Consider the following 14,599-nt stretch of genomic DNA (forward strand, 5'->3'; position numbering starts at 1 on the left):
GCACGATATTTAAACAAATTTTACTTTTATGGGCAATTTGCCAGTGCAAAACAACCTAGGCCACGAGTCTCCTACTTGAAGAGATAACCATTTGACCTAGTCCAAGTAGTACCTAATACCTATTCCACTTGCACCCCAACCTTGTTTTATAAAAACCTTGGCGCTCTCAATAATTTCTTTCTTGCATGTGGGACTATGGATGCGGCAGGAAGTAGAAACCGACAAGATTTTTGCTCCCAGATTTTAAAGACTTGTTTTTATTGATGGGCCTAATCTCATATAAAAGAAAGTCCAAAAGCCCAAAATTTTAATCTCATATATTGATGGGCTAATTCCTAATCTAAACTAATTGTATAATTCTGAATTATTCTCTAATTATATCCGAATTATATCTTAATCACGAGTTTTTGACCTTACTGAACCGAATCCAAATAATTCATTTGATACTATACTTCGAAATAGTTCTCCTGTTTAATAATTTTTATGAACATAATAGGTAGACAATGGAAGCCCCCAATAAAAACACGATAGTATTGCAAAATATAATTATATTTCACTGTAAAGTTGTAAATAAATTAGATTCAAATTCTGACAATAAACTTGATATTGAGAACATTTAATTCTTTCACTATCTTGCATATATTTTATCTAATTTAATGTTCTCAAGATATTTCACTTTATATTGATATCCTAAAAAGCTGAGACAAAAATGAACAATTAGAAAGTTATTGTGTATGTTGAGAGCTTTTATTTGAATGTTGGCGGTGAAATGCCGCTGACAATTGGATTGATATATATAAAAAAAGTTATTTACAAAAGTTAATCCGAATGGGTAGAAACAAAAAGACAAGAAATTGAAAATTAAGAAAAGTAATAGAGTGAGTCTATGGTACTATGCATATTACGATTTGTTACCGTGTTACGGCTCTATATTCGAGTTTTCAAATCCTAACGGTCGATCCGAACCGTTCATCTTGTTCTCCATATTAATATCTGTTTGGAAACCAAATTTTACATTTTTTGAAATTTTTTTACTATTTTTTTATATATTTAGAAAATCACTTGATTTGAAAATTCTGGACCATCCAAAAACAGTGATTTTCAATAAATCTAAAAAAATAGTAAAAAAATTTCAAAAATGTAAAATTTGGTCTCCAAACAGATATTAATATGGAGAACAAGATGAACGGTTTGGATCGACCGTTAGGATTTGAAAACTTGAATATAGAGCCATAACACGGTAACAAATCGTAATATGCATAGTACCATAGACTCACTCAAAGTAATAATAGAAATCTCTCTAGCTATCTTTAATCACCACAAGAAGAGTGCAATATGCACCACCATGCTCTATGATGTCCTCTCCTATAGCTATCTACTTTGGAACCAAAAACAATATCGAGTATTGTATCAATAATTAATAAAACCACTGGTTTTCCTCTTATTGTAGAAGAATCGTCTATTTCTCTCTCACCACAAAGCTCATGCTCCAGCCACCCAAATTACATTAATAGAAGAAGCTTGCCACCCTTCTATAACTATGAGAAAAATAATAACACCCAAAAGTTATTATTATATTTAGAGTGAGGCTATGGTAATATACATATCACACAAGGGTCCGCGCTATGAACTCATATCTTCATTTTTAAAATTTAAACAATTGATTTGAACCGTTTAATATGATCTTTATATGAAAATAAACCTGATGACTAAATTTTATATTTTTCAATTTTTTTACTATTTTTTTAATTAGATAGGTAGAAATCACTTGATTTGAAAATTGTGAACCATTCAAAAATAATGACTTTCTACCTATCTAAAAATATGTTGTAAAAATTTTCTAAAAAATATAAAATTTCGTCTACATGCACATTTTGATATGAAAATCACGTTTGACGGTTCAGATCGACTATTTGAACTTTGTTTGATTCATTGATTATTTCCGATATGCCCGATTACTCTCGATTATTTCCAAATAATCGCTTAGCAGTATTATGTCCGTCCGATGAGCACATACCGTTATTTAAAACGCTGGTCCAATGTAAATTAGCTAAAGCTGAAATTTGTCTCATTTATTCCTTTAACTGTGAACTGAAACCATTCGATCTAAGCTTGCATCAATTAGATTTTTAAATGAGGCAATTTTTATAGAAAATAAATTTCATTTTAAAAGTTTTGGATACAAATGAATATTTCTTCAAAAATATAAACTATAAAGGCATGTATCATGACAAACATTATGATTAGATGCTATGAAAGAACCATGTGTGCACGTTTCTATTAATATGTCACACATTACGCACAACAAATGCATTAATTGTTCCAGCCCAAGGACCTAGAAACGGAAACATCGATGGGATGAAAAATGAAGAATGAAAGAGATATTGAGTGCATGTTTAACTTGTGAATAATAGCCCTGTAGAAAAGTCAAAGTTTGCGTTGTCACTGATGTGTAAAGGGATTAGAGCGTACTACCTGATTATCTTCTTTGTTCTACTGGCTTGGCACGCATGCAACTGTCAGGAGCGGATCCACACCAGTGTAGTAATATGCGGTTTCTATGCGGTATGCGGAAGGGCACCGCATACCGCATATACGGTATGCGGCCGCATATGCGGATTTCTATGCGGATTTATATATGCGGATTTTAAAATAAGAATTCATATATATTTGAAAATTGAAATACATAGTAATACAAATAGGAATAAGAATTTATGAGTACAAATAGAAATACATAGTAATACATAGTAATACAAATACAAATACAAATAGTTAGAACTAATACATAATAATACATAGTAATACAAATACATATGCGGCCTAATATGCGGCCTGTTAAACCAATATGCGGCATGTTAAAACATATGCGGTCAAAAATATGCGGCCTAATATGCAGCCGCATATGCGGAACCGCATATTAAACCGCATATTGATTTTCTATGCGGTTCGGAACCGCATACGCATATGCGGCCGCATATGCGCCGCATATTACCTAATATTACTACACTGATCCACACACAGCTAGAGGAGGACAGCTGCTCCTTAGATTTTAAAATTAAATAGAAAAATACAGATCTGCTACTACTTTGTCTTTCTCTGAAAATTGTTTTGTTCCTTTTTAGAATCGAAAAGCCTGCCAGACTAGTTTAAAATCATTCTTAATGAAATTTTTTTATTATTTTTATATAAATTTTATAGAAATTTACAGATCCGGACTAACTTTTGTTGTTTTTTAATAGTAAAATGATATTATTCTGTTATTTTTATTACGTAAGACTATACTATTTTTATTATTTCTTATTATGTTGATTATTATTTTTTTATCTAATAACCGATTAGTTAATAAGTTTCAACTCAATAAACTATTATATCATGTCCCTCCATGATAGAAATTTTGTATCTGCTTCTGACAACTAGTATTGCCTTTAAAAAAGAGAAACATTTTTTTTTTACTCTTCTCTCGTCTTTCTTTTTTTGAAAACTTAATAGTAGCTACCAAAGTTACTCTTCTCTCGTCTTTCATATGTCATTGCTCATGTATTTTAAATTTTTAACTTATACGGACTCAACGTACCCTTTAAATTTTTAGCCTTCACTTATTTTTCTGCTCTTTTATCTTTAGCAAAGGCCTTTATCTGTCCTTTCACTGTCACCCTTTTAGCAAATATCTTTCCTTTGACAAACTCATAAAATCTCACCAGTTTTTTTTTTTCCCTATTTTCTAGGAAGATTTTGCATTAATTATTGTGAAAAAATTATGAAACTTATATAGATGCAGAGGAAAAATTAGAACAGATAGTTTAAATTCGTTATTTTAATTTAAAATATTATAAAACAAATGAAGGTTACGGTCACTTACGCTGCGGTGCCAAAATATTGTGCGGTTAAAAAATACAAGCCATGTTATCGTACAATTATTGCACGAATCTTGAAAAATATAACCATTCATGTAAATTGTAACAAAAAAAAAATAGTTAACTGTTCACATGAGCAATTTTTATTATAACTAACTAGTTTAATTAAAAATACACAGTCCGCACACATTTTCGATGAATATATGTTAAATATAAGTAACTTATTTTTAAAGAAAATAACAAAATGTTTAAATAATTGGTAAGTACAATTTTTAAATTTAATTCAATTTATTGAATTGGAGACATGCAAATAGTGATGAATGGCAAAAAGGAGCATATGGGACAAACTGGGGTAAGGATTTTAACAGAGTAGTTTTAGCTACATGTAGCGCACTAACCGTATAAAATGTGGTTTTGATTATATAGTTTGTAAGCTGCATGAAGTCAAAAATGCTCTGTTAAAATCTTTACCCACAAACCGCGCACATTTCAGCTGGATAGAAAGAGGGCGAACGATCTCAGCCGTCCGCTAAATCAAACAGCTGATATTTGGCACCAGCGGCGAACTATCTGAATCTAGAAAACCAGTGCATTATTTGAGACGAACTCTGTAAATTGTTTATTAGATAAATTCATTTCTTTTTAATGATGATGATAAGCTGACTTAAATTGTCATTGGTCACACGTCGACATCATAAACGGATTTAGAATTTTTTTTCCAAAAAAAAGGTGAAAAAATAACGAATTGAATTTAAATACTTAATTCAAACTTATTAATTAATCAGATATTAGATAAAAAATAATCTTCTAATTTTTAACTTTCAGTGCTCTTATTTCTAATTTTCAATACTCTGTCTTCTAACTTTAATTATCAATTAAAATTCAAAAAAAATTGTCATAATTTAAATCTAAATTAAAAACAAAATTCCGACAAAATCAAATCGAATCTATAAAGTATAAAATTTAAAAAATCAGAAGCGGCAACCTCCGGACTGAGTCCGCCCCACTTGACCCCAGACCAATTCCTTTTTTTTTTTAAATTTCTCGAAATAATATATAATAAAGCTTGAAACGAAGCTTCTCTCTGCGTCAACGGTCAAAGTGGCGGCTGTTCGCTAAAATTCAGTCTCTATATAAATAAACCCTCTCCCTCTTCAAATTAAAACTCAACAAATCACACCTTCAATACTCTTTTTGCTTAGATAATCAATCAACCTAGCTGACCTAATATACAAGACATGGATTTTGAGGCATCAACCGATATGTTACACAAGGTGGGGCTGTTTGTACTGGTACAAGCCTTGGTGTATCTCATCCTCTCCAACTCTTCGGATCTGTTCTCAACTACAAAGAGATCTCTTAGCTTTCAGCAATCCAGTTCGGTTAGGGTTCGTCGCATGGAGGCATTTCTATCTGGCATGCCTTCTGGCGGCGAACCGTCCCCCAAGCCGGTCTCTGAGAAGATGGATTAATTTGATTATATAGCCAGAGATGTAGGAAATCTATTGTTTGATTGTTTGATTCCTTTATTGAGATTTAAGTGATCAAGTTATATTTCACTTATTTTGCTTTAGAGATTTTGATTGTACAATTAACTGGATGCGGGTTGTGTATAACAATAAATGAAATTTAATTACGCTCTTTTAAGATCATGTTTATTGTGTTTTTTTTTTTCTTTGAATTATATCTTAGTAGTTCCATTTTTATTATTCGTCGCACAGGGATCTCTCATCCTCTCCTAACCTCGCATGAGGCCAATGGGTTGGGATAAATCATTCCACTAAATAACTAGCGATGGAAAGAATGAATTATACATTCAACAAAATTTGCTTTAATTAGAGACTAGAGCAGCAAACAGATTTTAAATAATAAAATAAAAACACACTAACCTAAGTCCTAAAGCATACAAAACAATAGTATAGAAGACAAACAATAGTATGAATTAAGTGTCAATTATATTTTAAGATTTATGTAAAAATACCGTAATTATTTAATATAACTTTTAATTAGATATATATACCAAATGGCATCTGTACCGTAAACTTGTAGATCATACTTCTATCATCCGTTTGGCAAATTTATATGCTTTGTTTACTGCTCACTACTTTTGGCAGTGTGATATTTTTTATAATGTATCAAGACAAAGCATCTTTATTGTAACTCATTAGATCATCAATCTCTACCCACGACACCCACCAGTCCTCAGAACTACTGGTACTTTTGCTTATCGAATTTTCAAACCGTCTGTCTAATCCGTGTGAGTGAAAAATTGACACTGCGGCATTTGCTGCAATATCTATATCGTAATCTGGCATTGGCCAAATTTGTGGCACAAGTAGCAAATACTAGAAAAATATCCATCCTTTTCGTATCAAATTATCAGCCATGAGGATTTTTTGAACTTAACTAATTATGATTCAGCTCCTGAAACCAGCATTCCTCTCTCCAAATTATCTATTCAGGGAGGCCAAATTTCCACTAATTTGACTTGTCATAAACCACCTTTTCCACCATCATATTCCCATCTCTGATCTCCTCCATGAATCCCTCGCCATATAGAATCGACCCAACCTCTACGACAGATCGCTCGCTGTATCGGAGGGGCAAGGCAAAGAGGAGGACTTTAATGGGAAAGGTCAAAGAGAAGTCTCTCAGACGGGGAAGTCTGAAGCGTTTGGCAGATGGATGGAGAGGGGTGAGAAAGACAAGGGTATAGTGGTCATTTGTTTACTAATTAATATTGCGAACTAAATTTTAAAATCTCAAATATTATTATTTAATTATTTTTAGATATATTTGATGATGAGGGCTCCAATACCTTATTTTTTCACACCTCATTATACCTCATATTTTATATCTTCGTTTTCAAAGTCCAAATTGTCGATCCGAACCGTTTAATATAATATTTATACTAAAATATGCATGGAGATGAAATTTTATATTTTTTGGAATTTTTTTTACTATTTTTTAAGATAGGTACAAAATAATTATTTTTGAACCGTTCAAAAAACAGTGATTTTCTACTCATCTTAAAAAATAGTAAAAAGTTTCTACAAATTATAAAATTGTATCTCTAACCATATTTTAGTATATATATCATATTGAACAGTTTGGATCGACAATTTGAACTTTGCAAACGAAGATATAAAATATAAGGTATGACGAGGTATGAAAGACATGAGGTATTGGAACCTTCCTCATATTTGATATATTGTAAAATAATAGTGGGTAAATATGTGAGTTTTTGCATTTTTAAAGGGTAAATATGATATTAGAACTTTCCTCATATTTGATATATTGTAGAATAATAGTGGGTAAATATGTGAGTTTTTGCATTTTTAAAGGGTAAATATAATATTATAAATTTTTGAGGAGGGAATACGTAATATTGATGTTTTTTAGGAGATACATGAAATTCTCCTTTCTTTTTTCTTAGTTGATGGGTTTAGGTTTCTTATTTTTAATGCTGCCTCTCTTCGGTCTCCCACTTCGCTCTCCCACTTCGATCCATCTCTCAGCTTACAATTTCATCTTAGATCGAACGACGAAGGACGATTTGCGCTCATCTCTGCCACCAACCCTCCTTCCACGTGTGCCACGTGTCCTCAAGGTGATTTACTTGGTCTTAATTTCTTCTTCAAAGGCCTTGCCTTCGTACACTTCCGATAGTTAGGTTGTTAGAGTTTGGCACCTTTTCTTTCTTCAATTTTCTGTTAAATTAGTTGTCTATTAAGCCCCGTTTAGTAAAGGAACTTGGAACACTTTAGGCTACTTTTTGTTGGTTTAATTTATTAATTATGTTCCTAATTTATCAGGTTCATACAAGTAACTAAATTAATTATTCATAGTAACTAATTCGATTTATCAGGTTCTAATTCTGTAATCATTTTATTTTGATTGATTTACACCAACTGGGCTCAAGCAATAATTACTGAATATGTACTTTGCAAATCGGAAATTATTAATAACAACTTCATGACATGCATTTTAGTTAGCTTTCTTTTTTGCTCTTAATATGCCTACGGTGGCTTGTAAGGTGACTAATTGCAAAATTTAGGTTAATTTGGCTTATTGATTTTTGTAAAAACTAAATTGAAAGTGATAGTTTTTTAAATGTTGGGAGAAGAAAGAAAATAGAGCTGATTTCAATTTTTTTTTAGAATTTTTCCAATAAATGCTGATCGAGGACACTATGACATTTTTAGACGTGAAGTGTGCAATTGAGTTATTTCTTCACGAATTTGAAAGAAAAATTGAAGAAAAAGTTTGAAAAATTTGTTAGAAGTGTGCAACTGAGTTATTATAGTTTGGTACATGCCTAGTTCTCAATAATGGTTTTCAAGAATTGAATCAGCTGAGGTATGTTATTGTTCATTTTTCTTGTTCTACATTTGAGATAACTTACAGCTGGTTTGTTCTTTTCTTGCATTTCAACACAGAGCATGTTCGACAAGCTTCCTTATTGAAGGGTGAAAAATGGATGGTAGAGATCTTGCCATCGACAGAATAAGTGATATGCCAGACGCACTTCTAACACAAATACTCTCCTTGCTGACAACCCAAGAGGCAGTGCGCACGTGCATATTGTCCAAAAGATGGACAGATCTTTGGACTTGTATGGATACTCTCGACTTTGGCAACTGTAATTTTGGGTATGATTACGGAGAGAATAGATTTCTCAAGTTCGTTCATGGTGTACTAAACCGTAGAGGTTTCTCACCCCTGGATAAATTCAAACTGAGATGGTGGTCTCTAAATAGAAGCGATCATGGTATTGTTGAAGAATGCATTAGTCATGCAGTTGCTTGCATGCCTCAGTTAATCTATATTTACATCGGTACGAACCCGATCCTCAAGTTGCCTGATTCACTTCTCAATTGCGGGTCAGTAAAGGAGATGTCATTGATAGTTGGATATAGTTTATATGAAAGCAAACCTAAATCTATAAGAAAGGTGATGTCATTGAGAGTTGGATATAGTTTATTTGAAAGCAAACCTAAATCTATAAATCTCCCTTCTCTTCAAAAACTGGAGATTGGTTATACCTTCATCGATGATGATTTGATGAAAATGATTTTATTGGGGTGCCCTGTCCTTGAAGAATTGGCCCTGACAGATTGTTGGTTGAGGTTTAAAGAGATTAACTCAAATGTGCTGAAGAAATTGACTATTAAGAAATGTCTCTCCATACAACATCATTTACATTCAAGAACGCATCATCTCTAGTCACAGCAGACCTTGATAACTTCTGTAGGTCACTGAATCTTCTTGGCGGCCTTCCAAATGTTAAAAGTTTGAGGCTCTATGCAACTCGCACTGTCCTGGTATGCTTAATTTTGAGTGCATCACAGCAGAGGTGTGAAATAGTGGTAATTGCATCTTGTTTGAGATTCTTTTCTTATTTGTAGGGATTACTCAACAAAGATATTCCCAACTGTCTGATTTTGAATAACTTGATGAGCTTGGAACTAGGATTATTGGAGAAGAGATATGATTGGAATTTAGTGGTTTGCTTTCTCCAGCATACACCCAATTTAAAGAAGCTTGTCTTGAACTTTGGTCAGGTAATCTCTCTCTCTCTATATGCTCTGGGGAAAGGAGGGGTAGTAGTCAAGATGCTGGTATTTCAGTATTGTTCATAATATTGTGTAGTTGATGAGGTAGCATCTTTCTGATACGAGTCCTTTGTTTGTTTCTCTTCTTTTTCTGATTTTGTCCTCGGAGCTTACTTATTATATTGGGCACCAACCTTTTGAAAATGAGAGGGATGCCTTTAGTACATCATCACTTAAGAGTCAAGAGTCAGGCAATATTATGCACATACAGTTAATATTTCACCATACATGCGAGTATGGTATTGCAGCAGCTGATTTGTTCAAAATCCGATAACTGATAATGAGATACTAATATAATTTTTTTTTTTTTTTTTTTTTTTTTTTGCAATTGAGCAATTAATGGACTTAGATGTATACATCTTTTAATATTGAGAATTTAAATATTGAGGATGCAATCCAATGATTGATCGCTTGTTTGCACAAAATGCACAAGTGTTGTGACAACTATCTTACTGTCATACTAGCTTATTATAAACTATCATTAGACTTTTATTAGGATATATTGTTGTCAGCTACCTTACTAACTTTTATTGTCCACCACCAGAGAGTGATGCCGTTGTGCAAGAAGCATTACCGGGAAAAAAAATCATTTCCACGTGAATTCCTTGAGTTAGTGGAGATAAGGGTTTTGGAGACAAGGGTTAAAAAGGAGACTGAAGAAATGGTGGTGAAGGCTATGGGTGCCCTTGTAAAGACCATAGGAAAAATTGTAACCCTCTAAGTTTGTCAATCATCCTTCAAATCATATGACAAGTTTGGAAACTGTTATAGTTTGATAAATTGGTGATTGGATGCTGTGTCTTTAGCTATTATTCTGTTCTTTTACATTTTAAGTTAGATTGTTGCAAAGAAAACTTGTGCTTTTTGGCTCTGTGCAAGGAACACGTAGCGCTTGTTGTTAGCTGTGTTTTTTGGTATAATCCTAGTTTCTAGCTATGAAAAACTCTACTTGTTGTTTGGAGTTGTGGTTTTCCTGCTGTCTTTTACTTTCTTGCATCTCTTTCCATTTTTTATATAACTTAAACTAGCAATGCTAATTACCCATTTTGAGGAATTATGACTCACAATTTATGTTAGCAATATATACAAGGGTTGAATGGTGGATGTACCTAGCGCAAGTAAACAGTGTTTCATTAACAACTATGTAGAGACTACAAGTTGCATCATGTAATCATTTTGCATAATTTAGGTTGTCATCTATGGTTGTGTGTCTTCTATTGCTTCATCTCATTTTTCATTGGAGTTACATTGCCATTTCTGTCGAGCTTTGCCAGGTTGTTGGGTGGCTTGACCCTGCTAGTAACATTTGTATACCCATGATTGATAAGGATTATGATAAAGAAACCAGAGAGGTACAGTTTTGATTGGTATTTGATTGGATACTACCACAATTGATACTCGTTGTAGACTCAATCAATTTTTTATTATTCTACTATTTCAAATTTTCTTTGAAATTGAGATTTGAGGCGCAGAAGTGCTTGTTTTATTATCATGAAATATTCGTCTCAATACTGCAACCCCTTCCCCCTCTGAACCCACGAAATATTTTGCATACCAGTACTCACTAGTACATATCAATCTCGATCAGATCAAACTACTCTCAATTAGACAAGCTCGATCAGATACCGAATACCAAACTATTGACAATTTTGCCGCTACTTGTAATAAGCCATCTCCCCTCTAAGAAAAAACCGTGTGTTCAGACTTCAGAGTTTAAGTTTGTGAGGTAAACATAGAATTTTGATTGGCTTGACAAATGTGCTTGACATCTATATTGGCCTGACAAAATAGATGTGTAGTGAGACGGCGTGTTGTCAATATTTTAATTGTTTTGAAGCATTAACTGATTCGGGTTGACACGTTAATTTTCTAATTTGATTGTACGCTGCTTTTTTACAATAAAGTATGCACTATTTGAACATTAATTTTCATTGGACACTCATCTTTGTTAATGTGGTCAATTTGTTGTGTGTATTTGCATAATTGTTTTTTCTGTGTTACTTGCTATACATATGACATAACCACTATATATATAATATGCTGACTTTTTATTTGAAAAAAATGAAATCATGTGTATTCATTTCTTACTGCTTTCATGAGAGGATCTTGGAGAGAGATGAATTTAGCGGAGAAGGACACAAAGGAGACGGCTATATTTGCAAACTAATACGAAACGATCCCTTTTTGTTTTATTAATAAATCCTTTAAGAATTTACGTACATGGAACAAATAAAGCTACAAATAACAACTAGAAATTGAAATTCATGAGCAATGAACACAGTGAGCAAAGTTGAATACTTGGCTAATATATAGATTCTTTACATTTTCCATGACACAATTAATTAAGATTCATTGAACTGAGAATAAAAACACACACACAGAACATTAATTAATTACATGCAATCGGTTTTTCAATCTCATATGATATACACATACACCAGCAAGTACACGACACTCTTAAATGTTTTTTTTTTTAAGGTCAGAGACATTAGTTCCTGACAATTCATTGATTAATAAAAGTATTTACAAAAGTCACCTCTTATGTACAATTATACAATTTAAATAGACTCATAGATGCAGAAGAAAAATTAGAACAGATAGTTTAAATTCGTTATTTTAATTTAAAATATTATAAAATAAATGAAAGTTACGGTCACTTGTACAGTGGAAAAAACGTGCCGTGCCATGATTAAGTGAACAGTGACACGTGTCGTGCCGTCATCAAAATATTGAGGGGTGGTCACGGAACACGAGTCACGCTATGACTATTTACATGCCGTGTCCAAACATAACTAGTTACGTTTCTCACGTTTAACTATTTTTTTCATAATTTAAGTTAGTTTATTCAAGATTCACCATTTAATATCTCCGTATCCGTATCGTATCCGATACGATACCCATATCTGTATCCATGCAACATAGCAAAATAGTAAAATACACAGTCCGCACACATTTTCGATGAATATATGTTAAATATAACTAACTTATTAATAAAGAAAATAACAAAATGTTTAAATAATTGGTAAGTACAATTTTTAAATTTAATTTAATTTATTGAATTGGAGACATGGAAACAGTGATGAATGGCAAAAAGGAACAGATGGGACAAACTGGGGTAAGGATTTTAACAGAGTAGTTTTGGCTGCATGCAGTGCACTAACCGTATAAAATGTGGTTTTGATTATATAGTTTGTACGCTGCATGAAGTAAAAACTAGTCTGTTAAAATCTTTACCAACAAACGCAAGCGCACATCTCAGCTGGAGAGAAAGAGGGCGAACGATCTCAGCCGTCCGCTAAATCAAACAGCTGATATTTGGCACCAGCGGCGAACTATCTAAATCTAGAAAACCAGTGGATTAATTTGAGACGAACTCTGTAAATTGTTTATTGGATAAATTCTTTTCTTTCTTTATTTAAAGCTTGAAACGAAGCTTCACTCAGCGTCAACGGTCAAAGTGGTGGCTGTTCGCTAAAATTCAGTCTCTATATAAATAAACCCTCTCCCTCTTCAAATTCAACTCAACAAATCACACCTTGAATACTCCTTTTGCTTAGATAATCAATCAACCTAGCTAACCTAATACAAGACATGGATTTTGAGGCATCAACCGATATGTTACACAAGGTGGGGCTGTTTGTACTGGTACAAGCCTTGGTGTATCTCATCCTCTCCCACTCTTCGAATCTGTTCTCAACTACAAAGAGATCTCTTAGCTTTCGGCAATCCAGTTCGGTTAGGGTTCGCCGCATGGAGGCGTTTCTCTCCGGCATGCCTTCTGGCGGCGAGCCGTCCCCCAAGCTGGTCTCTGAAAAGATGGATTAATTTGATTATATAGCCAGAGATGTAGGAAATCTATTGTTTGATTGTTTGATTCTTTATTGAGATTTTGATTGTACAATTAAGTGGATGCGGGTTGTGTATAACAATAAATGAAATTTAATTACGCTCTTTTAAGATCATGTTTATTGGGTTTTTTCTTTCATGAATTCTCTTTGCTTTCCTTTGGCCTACAAATTATATATAGAAAGTTAGAAACCAAAAGTAAGCCTCCAATATATATGAAATAATTAGTTGAAAATTGTTGACGTAACTGTAGGAATTGAGACTAGCCAATAGGTTTATTGATAAGAAAAAGGAGTATGAGAAGCTCAGAACTAACCTAGGATCCATTTTGTCTCCAATAAATTCAATATAGAAATGGATTCAAATTTATTTTGTATTATAGAAATATAACAGCTAGTTTATATAGAGGAGATAGTGTTGTCATTAACAGACTAGAAAATAGTGCCTTGTAATTAAATAGGATAGACAATAGTGTAACAGTTAGTTTTTTTAATGTCTTTTAGTATAAATAAGGACACTTGTAATCAGAAAAATAAGATTATAATATAATTTTTTTCTTAATTTATCTTCTCTCTATCTTACAAAAAAATAGCATAGTATCAGAGCAAAAGACTCTGTAACCAAAAAAACCACAAAACCACAACAAATTTTAGCAAAAGAAAAATAGCTCAAGAAGAAGCAACGAACTTCTTCAAGCTAACAAATACTTTACTCAATGGAAAAAATTTCGTGTCATGAGTAAGTCAAGAGATGTTTACTGTATAAGTACATTCACTGGACGCGATTTTTTATTTTATATTTTGACAAGACCAAACGCGACAATGGACCTAGTTGAGACTTGAGAGCACATGTGTATACTTAAACTCTGTTTAGATTTATTACTTATTTTAATTAACAATTTTAGTGTTTATTATACGAAGCAAAACACACTATTTAGCACATGCATCCCCTCAGGTACCTGACGGTATTCTGGATTTAGTTTCAATTGGGTAAATAGTTATTTAGAAATCAATTAGAGTTGTTGGGATAAAGATGTTGTTACTCAAACTTTGGTTGCGAAACCTTGATTTTTGTTCCGGCCCATCCAAAATAAAACTAAAGCATAAAATTGACTACCGACTTTATATAAATTAGTTTGTTTCAGATTGAATGGCGAGGACTGAAATACAAAATTCTGCAATCCAATTTTTGAATAATAGGCCTCTAAATGCAATGCCTATTATTAATATTATGATTTCATTAAAATGTTCTCGAAAAACATCTCACTGGTAGAAGAAACACAAT

The 14,599-nt window shown here is 32.8% G+C and overlaps 2 long non-coding RNA genes across 2 annotated transcripts; one reads left to right on the plus strand and one right to left on the minus strand.

Moving 5' to 3' along the window:
- Nucleotides 1-9,079: 9,079 nt before the first annotated feature.
- On the plus strand, nt 9,080-10,430 carry LOC144574417 (uncharacterized). Its single transcript, XR_013518206.1, has 2 exons — nt 9,080-9,418; nt 10,014-10,430. It is a non-coding gene; the product is annotated as an uncharacterized LOC144574417 (long non-coding RNA).
- LOC144574416 (uncharacterized) lies at nt 9,553-10,021 on the minus strand. Its single transcript, XR_013518205.1, has 2 exons — nt 9,815-10,021; nt 9,553-9,743 (listed from the first exon to the last, which is right to left on the minus strand). It is a non-coding gene; the product is annotated as an uncharacterized LOC144574416 (long non-coding RNA).
- Nucleotides 10,431-14,599: the final 4,169 nt, after the last annotated feature.

This window comes from Carex rostrata, chromosome 22 (genome assembly GCF_964058835.1).
Source record: "Carex rostrata chromosome 22, lpCarRost1.2, whole genome shotgun sequence".
NCBI classification, from domain to species: domain Eukaryota; kingdom Viridiplantae; phylum Streptophyta; class Magnoliopsida; order Poales; family Cyperaceae; genus Carex; species Carex rostrata.